The sequence below is a fragment of the Triticum aestivum genome, chromosome 7A (genome assembly GCF_018294505.1).
Source record: "Triticum aestivum cultivar Chinese Spring chromosome 7A, IWGSC CS RefSeq v2.1, whole genome shotgun sequence".
Classification (NCBI taxonomy): Eukaryota; Viridiplantae; Streptophyta; class Magnoliopsida; order Poales; family Poaceae; genus Triticum; species Triticum aestivum.
The window spans coordinates 345,054,573-345,064,327 of record NC_057812.1 but is presented as its reverse complement, the minus strand read 5'-3'; positions in this window follow the sequence as shown (position 1 = coordinate 345,064,327).

Below are 9,755 nucleotides of genomic sequence, written 5' to 3'. Positions count from 1 at the left end.
TCTACTTCGACTCTTTTTCAAGATAGTGCGATGATGACTACGACTACGAAGACCATCAAGGACCAAGCTTTGGAGGCGAGCGACATTGTGACGAGCAAGGATGATGTTTCCATCTTAGGAGGCTAGAGTGATGATGTGCCATCTTCGGCTTTCATCCACGGTGACGGCGTTGAGATGGTTGAGCATGGGATTTTCCCTTCGACCACGGCGAGGTATGATGACTTGAGTGACTTTTTCCACCATATTGAGAGTGAGAGTAACTTCATCACTAGCCCGATATATGTTGTGTTGCCACAATTCTCATGTGAGGAGAGCCACAACCCCCACCACTTGAGTGAGATGAGTGACTCCACCATATGTGACATTGAGTGCACCTTCCTTGAGGGAGTGAGTGAACCACCACATAGAGAGAGTGAGATAGTTGATAGGTCATGTGAGGCCACTTTCAACACTAACGACTTGACCTCTGCCTCTATTGTGTCTTCTCATTTGGTGCTAGGTCCCATATATGATGATGCACCGATTCGCGACGACTATGTCCTACCTTTGGACAAGACGATGGCCATGGTGGATTATGATGCCCCCCCCCCCACATGATTCCATCAAGATGAAGATGGCCATTATTTGGTCTTTCCCGCCTCACCTACACCACTTGAGTGGAATGAAAATGGTAACATAGGTGACGGTGATGCTCTAGTCCCACTAGTGGACATTCATGACATTGATTTCTTGCATGATGTTGATCCCCCTATTGACATGCTTCATGCTAGTATGATTTCCCCATGCGATGATTTACCCATTTATGATGAGTATGATGATTTCCATGTGGAGTCTCTTAGTTGTGATGCCATGTTACATAGGATTTCTTGTGATCATTCTTTAGGTCACATCATGTTTGACAATCCGCTTGACTTGTCATATGTTATGCATGAGATCCATCATATGTCATATTTGCAATCTCATCATAGTGACTATGCATATGCTATTAAAATAAACACAATTTGCACATATGGCATAGATGACAAGCCCATGGTTATAGGCATTTCTTTTTCTTGTGATGATATTGATATGCTTCCTTTGCATCATTTATCTCATATGCCATGCCATGACCACTTAGCTTCGTATATGCATTGCTTTGGATGTTGTCCATTTTCTCCATATGATGTTTCCAACATTTCTCATGAGGAGACCCCCATAGTTTCCTCATACATTTTAGGAGATTTTGATTCATCCCATTCATTGCATGATCGCAATACTTGTGTGCACCATATGCTCCCCATGAATAAAAATGCTATTGTTGTGCCATATACTTGCATTCTCAATTTGTGTCCCCATCGTGTTATACACAATAGCTATTCTTTCATGATGGGTGACATGTTCTTATACCATGCATCAAATTTCTTTGAGCGATGCTTATCTTGTACTAACTCTCACGTGCACATACACATCATGAAGGATGATGTGTACATTTACCACACACACAATTTCTTTGGCTTGTGTCTCTTTTGTGTAGGTACCCATGAATACTTGTCAACCTCACAATGCCATGAGTTGACAAAACGAGCTCTAGAGAGCAATGATGACTTGGGATCCCATGGATTATCCTTCCCATCACTCTCTTCGCGCAAAGACTTCGCGCATTTCTTCTACATGACCCTCACTTGGCTATGTGTTATTGTCCATTACATATTATATGCCCATCTTGCCATGTTCACTTTGCATGATATGCTCATTACTATGCCTTTGCCATGCATTTGTGACCCATGCTTTGCATTACACATGACGATTGATTCTCATACTTCTATGTGTATTTGCAAGCTTGGTGGAGATATTACTTGCTATTGCCATGTTTTCTTTGTGCCCCATTCCTATGATGATACTATGATCATGCTTTGTGTTCGTGCTTGCGATATGTCATGTGCATTGTCTTTGCCTATTATTTGCTCACATGACATGATTGCCATGATTTACTCTAGTGTGTTGCATTTTCACACTACTAGCTTGTGCGACTTGATTATTATGATTTCTTGCCTTGTTGCATCACCGATGATTCATACTTGCTCCTCTCATATGTTTGGTTGCAACAATGGCATCACTTCACATATGCCATGTCCCATTGATTGCTACATGCTTGCCTTGATTGCCTCACACATGATGAACAATTGCTCTTTCCATTGTGTTGAGTGCCACACGATATTCACTACACCCCATGCACATTATGCTTGGATTGTCTTGCACTTGAACCATGTGTTTAGACACTTCATTTTATTTGGTGTTGTGAATGTTTCTTATGCCTACCATCGCCCATTTGTCGACTTCTTTGTGCATGATTGATATGATCTTGAGGTAGATGCTTGTTCACTTGTCAAACATATTTGCATCTCTACCTCACAATTGCATACTTGCCCCCATGATTTCTTTACTTGTGCTCGATTGATAGGCTTACATGCCATGTCACAATCCTTTGTCACACCCTATGCTATGCTTGATGACGACACTTGTTTGGTGAATCACCTCTTGAATGCTTGGTTTTGCACTAACGCTAACCACATTTGTTTTTCCAAGTGTTTGTTTTCCTTGCTCCTTTTGAAGGAATCACTAGATGGTGTGACATTGGAGAGTGCCCATTTCGAGCTTCAAGACGACAAGTACTTGGTGAACGTCCACTTCTACACAGCGACACCATCTCTTTCCCATGGTGATTTGGTATTCGATCCGAGGTCAGATCTGTCCCAAGGGGGGAAGATGATGCGGAGCATCCTATGGACAACACCATGTCAAGAGTCCGTTTGGCGAGTGACACGTGTGATATATACTTGACATACCCAAAGGTGAATCATCTCCTTTACACGTGCTCACTTGACCCCTTCGAGGATGGTATACTACTTGACACCCCTCTCGTGTGCATGCATAGGTATAGTCGGAACACTACGGACGATGAGGAGGAGTGCAAGCGCCAAGGAACAACTACACCATCCGCGAGGGAAGCATGGAAGCAACGACGGAAGAAGACGGAGACAGCTCCCAGGACCCGGACATCCGGCCCCTGGAAGTGTCACCAGTAGCAAGGAGCCAGCGGCCAAATCTGCAGGGCCCGGACATTCGGCAACTAGCCCAGACATCTGGCGCGTCCCGAGCCCCCGGACATCCGGCCTCCAGCCCGGAAATCCGGACTCCGCCATTCCAGAGAGCAACAAGGCTGGGCCCTGCCAGCCCGGACATCCGGCCCCAGCGCTCGGACATCCAGCATCTCGGGAAGGCCCGGACATCCGGCCCGATGCCCGGACAACCGCCCCCCTGCCTGTGTGCAGCGCATCTGGGCCGTGGCCCATGTACCCCTTCACCCCTTAGACTATATATACTCCCCCTCCACCTACGTTTTAGGGTTAGCGTTGTGATAGCTCATTTGAGAGATAGAGCTTCACTCATCCTTACAGATCTACTCCTTGAGAGAGACCGCGGCCCCTCCTCGGAGAAGATCCACCTCAGATTCAAGACCCCCTCTTGGGAGGCCCCATCAAGACCTCCTCACGGAGAAGAACTGGTTACCCTATGTATCGTCCTTTGTTGGATTCGGATCTTGTGTCTCTTTGTGTTTCGAGGATCTAGCACATGTGTGATTGTTCTTGTTTGTTTGAGTGATTATGTTGTGTTTATCCTCGTGCTTACCCTCGTGTTCTTCGTGTTCTTCACGTGATCTGCTCCTTTCGTGAAAGATCGGCCGTATAGGGTTCCACCCTACATCAATGTCGGTGCAGCATAAACAAGTGCAGCTCTGACCAAGCTCTGTTATAAGGTGCTCCAAACCCCGATCGGAGTCAGGTCTCACACTCGGGGTTGATATCCATTCGGATCTGGGTTGATGACCTAACGGATCACTGAAGCCTAGCTATATTCATCTTGCATTGGCACATTTAGTTTTACAAAGTTTCTATTAGAGTTGGTCTTGAAATAATCTTCGTTGGAAAAATTGTAGCGTATTGGGGAGGAGGGACAAAAAATGTTGCACACCTTCTCCTATTTTTGATGCAAAAATTATATGTGACTAAACATGAGGAGGGAGCAATTTTTTTTTGCGGAGTTCCATAGCTCTAGGAGACAATATGGAGTACGGTACAACTACACCCGTTCGTACCGATGCTCGTACCAATTCGTGGCCAAAGATGATAGATGCAAAGACGTCCCATCTTTTGATGGGATGGTGGCTATCGTTTTGGAGGAAGTCAACTTTGACGATCTGACTACGAACGTGTGAGGACGTCGCGCCTTAGCAATCGCTAAACCAACTCTGAGAGGTTATTGACCACGTGGGAGCACGATCAACCTGACCATGAAGGTCTGTTTCTTGCAGGCAAACGAAGAACAAGCGAGAAACTAAGATTACAATCTGGATATTGCGAATATAAGAGGAAAGCTTTGTTGATCAAGGTGGGTTCTGTGACGCCTTTGTCTGGTTGTTGAACACAAACGAAGTACGCAGAGTGGTAGCTATGGCGAACTTTAATCTAAACAAAACCCAAAGTCTAAACGACGCCCTAAGCGCAGTATATATGGAGGAAGAGGTGGGAATTTCATGGCCCTTGGAGGAGGGGTCCGAAACCAACCCTAACTCTTATTTCTCGACACATACGGACTCTAAAACAGCCTATACTTAAGTATATTTCAAAAATACATGAGCCTGGCCCAATAATAAGGTGATGTAGCACCTAGAATAGCCTCTGGGAGAAATTTAAGAAATGGCATCTTGTATATTTTGTCCAAGGCTTCATGCACTCCTTATGGTGGCTTCAAAGTCCTGAAATCATCAGTTGTAACTCCGTTCTTGTTCCCCTTGTGCATGCCATCATCTCCATGCTTGGTCTTGCTCTAGTGTTCATCCCTCTTATCCATGGCAGGCCCTTCATTTGTAAGCAAAACAAATGTATCCAATTTAGGCATCATCATATTCTCATGAACATTTGAATCATTACCAAGAAACGAAAGTACCTGATAATTTAATTGGCATGCGCGAGCTCTAGTAATTGGTCTAGTATGTATAGCGGCAGGGGCTGTGGGTGTAACAATGGTATTGATTTCCTCATCATCCTCCCCTTCTTGAAATGAAGTCATCCTCGACGGAAGCTCATCATCCTCACCCAAATAAGGCTTCAAATTTGCAATGTTAAAAGTGGGACTAACCCCAAAATCTGCAGGCAGCTCAAGTTTATATGCATTATCATTTATTTTCTCTAACACCTTAAAAGGACCATCATCACGTGGCATTAGCTTCGATTTGCGCAAATCAGGAAATCTATCCTTACGCAAATGTAACCAAACAAGATCTCCAGGTGCAAACACAACATGTTTTCTACCCTTATCTCCCGCAAGTTTATATTTAGCATTCATACGCTCAATGTTTTCATTAGTTAACCCATGCATTTTTTAAATCAATTCAGCATGTTCTTTAGCATCAAAATTAACCTTCTCCGAAGATGGAAGAGGCAACAAATCAATAGGTGCACGAGGTAGGAAACCATACACAATTTCAAAAGGGCACATCTTAGTAGTAGAATGCAATGAACGATTATAAGCAAATTCAATATGAGGCAAGCATTCTTCCCACATTTTCTTATTATTCTTCAAAACAGCCCTAAGTATAGTAGACAATGTTCTATTGACTACTTCAGTTTGTCCATCAGTTTGGGGGTGACAAGAAGTACTAAAAAGCAGTTTAGTCCCCAACTTAGCCCATAAACATATCCAAAAGTGGCTAAGAAATTTAGTATCACGATCTAAAACAATAGTATTTGGCAGACCATGCAAGCGAAAAATTTCACGAAAGAACAAATCAGCAACATTAACAACATCATCGCTTTTATGACATGGTATAAAGTGTGCCATTTTCGAAAATCTATCCACGACAACAAATATGCTATCCCTCCCCTTCTTTGTTCGAGGTAAACCTAAAACAAAGTCCATAGATATATCCTTCCAAGGAACACTAGGTACAGGCAAAGGCATATATAAACCATGCGAATTGAGTCGTGACTTAGCTTTTTTGACATGTAGTGCAGCGAGCAACAAAACACTCAACATCCCGTCTCATCTTTGGCCAAAAGAAATGCATAGCAAGTATATCCTCCGTCTTCTTCACGCCAAAGTGTGCCATTAATCCTCCTCCATGCGCCTCCTGCAACAACAAAAGACGAACGGAGCTAGCTGGAATGCATAGATTGTTAGCACGAAACACAAATCCATCGTTAACAACGAAGTTGTTCCAAGTTCTCCCTTCCTTACAATTCTGCAATACATCTTTAAATTCAGCATCATGCACATATTGATCTTTGATGGTCTCCGAAATAAATATTTCAAAGTCAAGTTGTGAAAGCTATAACGATGAGACAATGCATCAGCAATAACATTTTCTTTACCCTTCTTGTGTTTAATGACATAAGGGAAAGTCTCAATGAATTCAACCCATTTAGCATGTCTACGGTTCAGTTTTGCTTGACTTTTAATGTGTTTCAAAGATTCATGATCAGAATGTATAACAAATTCCTTGGGCCATAAATAATGTTGCCATGTTTCTAAGGTCTGAACAAGAGCATATAATTATTTATCATAATTAGAATAGTTCAGACTAGGCCCACTCAATTTTTCAGAAAAGTATGCAACAGGTTTGCCATCTTGTAATAACACACCTCCTAATCCAATTCCACTAGCATCACATTCAATCTCAAAAGTCTTATTAAAATCAGGAAGTTGGAGTAAAGGAGCATGTGTGAACTTATCTTTCAATACCGTGAAGGCTTCTTCCTGTGCGGTATCCCAAACAAAAGGCACATCCTTCTTTGTACGCTCGTTGAGAGGTGCAGCAATGGTGCTGAAATATCTCACAAAACGCCTATAGAAACCAGCGAGGCCAAGGAAACTCCTCACTTGTGTGACTGTTTTGGGCTGCGACCAACTCTCAATAGCTTCAATCTTGGCTTTATCAACTTCAATTCCCTGTGGAGTAACAACATAGCCAAGAAAAGATACTCGGTCGGTTCAAAAGGTGCACTTTCCAAGGTTACCAAACAAACGTGCATCACGTAGAGCAATAAAAACAACACGTAAATGTTCCAAATGTTCCTCCAAATATTTACTATAAATCAGTATATCATCAAAATAGACTACCACAAATCGTCCAATGAAAGCACGTAAAACTTCGTTCATTAATCTCATGAAAGTACTAGGTGCATTAGTTAACCCAAAAGACATGACTAACCACTCATATAAACTAAACTTAATTTTAAATGTAGTTTTCCATTCATCTCCCAATTTCATATGAATTTGATGGTATCAACTACGCAAATCAACTTTGGAGAATATTGTAGAGCCACTCAATTCATCAAGCATATCATCTAGCCTTGGAATAGGATGACGATAACGAATAGTAATATTATTAATGCCTCCCCAATTAACACACATACGTGATGTACCATCCATTTTCGGCACTGGAATAATAGGAACAACACAAGGACTAAGGCATTCGCGAATATAATCTTTGTCGAGCAGCTCCCGGACTTGACGCATAATCTCCTTCCCCTCCTCTGGATTGGTACGGTATGGTGCATGGTTGGGTAGCGAATCACCGGGAATTAAGTCAATCTGATGCTTAATCCCTTGAATAGGTGGTAATCCCGGTGGCACGTCTTGTGGAAAGACGTCAGCAACCTCCTGCAAGATGTTAGTAATAGCAAGGGGCAAAGAGGAAGGCACGTCCTTGAGTGAAAATAATACCTCTTTACACACAAAAGCATAGCAAACAGATTTGCTGAAATCTAGATCATCAATACCAGATTTGGTGGCCAATAAAAATATAGTTTTCAATTTAATTTTAGAAGCAACACTAGATGGTTTATTATTAGGCTTCATGTGTCGCTCAAATTCTTATGCCACAATCTGATTTTAAATCTTGTTTTTCTCCTGTTTTGCTTTATTAGCTCTATTAATATCATCTTTCAAAATGGAATCAGGAGTCATAGGAAGTAAAGTAATATTTTTATCCTTATGAACAAGAGTATACTGATTGTTTCTACCATGGTGTACATAATTTTTATCAAATTTCCATGGTCTACCAAGTAATAAGGAACATGCTTGCATATGTACCACATCACAATCAACATAATCAGCATATGTAGAGATACTAAAATGCACACGAACTGTACGTGTTACCTTAACCTTGCTGCTGTTGCGACCATTGGATGTAATAAGGATGTGGATGTGGTCTTGTGGTTAGAGATAGCTTCTCCGACATCTCCATGCTAGCCAAGTTATTGCAGCTCCATCCATCTATGATGATGCGAACAGAACATCCCTTCACAACTCCCTTTGTATGGAACAAATTATGCCTCTGATTTTGCGCAGCTTGTGTGACCAGCACACTCAAAACACATTGAGAATCTAAACATTCATACATGTCAGCGTCTTTAGGAGCCATGTATTGCGTCTCATGATCAGAATCTTCTCCACCGTGTTCTTCACGTGTAATAAGAGCCAAAGTCTCCTCATCATAGTCACCAACGGACACATACCCACCATCCTCAGTACCAATCATCACATGCTGAGATTTGCATCCTTACAACCACGGCACATAATATCACTTGTGTGCCCTGTTGATGCCATGGAAGAAGAAGAGCTTTGTACAGGACCGACAGGTGTGCTCTTGGTAGATAGGGGTGGTTGTGCCTGCTTTCTTGTATCACGGCTGGAGGTGGTAGCTGATGGAGGTGATGATGCTGTAGAATGTGTGGAAGTAGAGGATGCACGCCGTGTCCATGAGGAAGGTCGACCTGCAGAATAGTTAGTTCGTGCCAATGCCTCTCGATCCTGCACCACGTTCAGCTTTACAAGCAAGATGGAATAAATGAGTGATATTATTATACTCCTTATACACTAGAATGGTCAGAATCTCTCTATTTAATCCACCCATAGAACATGCAAGCATAGCTTCATTATCCTCAACAATACCACATCTAATCATGCCAGTTTGTAATTCCTGATAATATTCCTCTACAGAATTTTTTCCTTGTCTTAAACGCTACAATTTTTGAAGTAATTCACGTTGATAATATGGTGGAACCCAATGAGTACGCATAGCAGTTTTCAAAGCAGCCCAAGTATTTGGAATATTATTCGGATATAATTTACAATGTTCAGACCACCACACACAAGCAAAACTAGTGAAAGCACAAAACATGTAAAACGTTGTTCGGTTTCTAACTCCCAAGTAAGATATATATCAGGAATGTATCTAACCTCAAATGGTGGAATATTCAATTTCAGTTTAGGGAGATGGTCATGATCTCGTACCTGAGGGGGAGCCTACCATAGCGATTATTTGCATGTGGATGACCTGGTGGTTGTGGTGCTGGTGGCTGCATGTAGTTCTGATTTTGATCAACCTCATCCTCGTAATCTCCCGCATAATCATCCTCGTCCTCATCAGCAGCAGGAGCCACAGAAGTATCAATAGCAGCACCAATAGTTTGGCCAGGCTCAAGAGGGACACGGCTCGCTCTGCGGAGGGCTGTTTCGCGACGTGGAGGTAGTCGTCGTCGTCGTCGTCGTCGTCGTTGTTGTTGTTGTTGTTGTTGTTGTTATTTTTGTCGTTGTAGAGGTGTGGCAGGTGCAGCTAGTGGTGGTTGTGGAAGACGCGCAAGCAGTTCATTAAATTTGTTATCAAGCTTTGTTTCAAACGTCTTCTCAAGGCCAGTTATCTTATCCATGGC